Below are 794 nucleotides of genomic sequence, written 5' to 3' on the forward strand. Positions count from 1 at the left end.
CCCTGTGTCTCCTCACTCATCCTTACATCCCCCTCGCTCACCCCTGCGCCTCCTCCCTCACTCCTGTCTCCCAGCTCACTCTTCACACAAAGCAGGCACGCTCTGCCTGCGTCCCGTTGCACTGGCAGCTCCCTCTGCCGGGCTGCTCATCCCCAGCTCTGCTTGGCTCACTCCCGCTGCCTGCCCGCTTGGAGTTCACCTCCTCCTTGGGGCCCACCTGACCACCCGGCGTGTTGGTTTCGCGGTTAGCACAAACTCAGCGGCTTAAAGCGGCGCCCGGGTGGCTCACAGCTCCTGGAGAGAGTCCCGGCCTGCTTAGCCGGTCCTCTGCTCAGGCTCGCGGGGCCAGTCTTGGGATGGGTGTTGGTGGCTGAGCCGGCCGCCGGGAGCTCCAGGGGATGCCCTGGCATTGGCGTGTGAGGACTGGCCAGAGGCCGTTCCCCTGGGCAGGAAGCTCCCGCCGGCTCCCAGACCTGCCTCCCAGCTGCACGGTAAGTGTGTAAGGCAGCAGCGGGGCGAGGTGGGGAAGGGGGTCCCCTTTCCGCTGGGCAGCCTCTGTGGGGAGGAGAGCGGGGCTCCTCGAGGCTCTCCGCTCCCCGCTTGTCCCTTTTCTGGAGCACCCCCTGCTGCGTGCCCTGCCCGCGCGTGCTCAGGACGCCCGGACCGGTCTCCCTCGGCGGGGCGCGCTGCTTCCCGCTGCCGCCCGGCGCTGTGTTCTCATGGGGGTCCTGGCGGTCACGGGCCGGGGCGGGGACCCGTCACGGGAGGAGAGACTTCTAGGACGGGCGATGGGC

The sequence above is a fragment of the Equus quagga genome, chromosome 16 (assembly GCF_021613505.1).
Source record: "Equus quagga isolate Etosha38 chromosome 16, UCLA_HA_Equagga_1.0, whole genome shotgun sequence".
Taxonomy (NCBI): domain Eukaryota; kingdom Metazoa; phylum Chordata; class Mammalia; order Perissodactyla; family Equidae; genus Equus; species Equus quagga.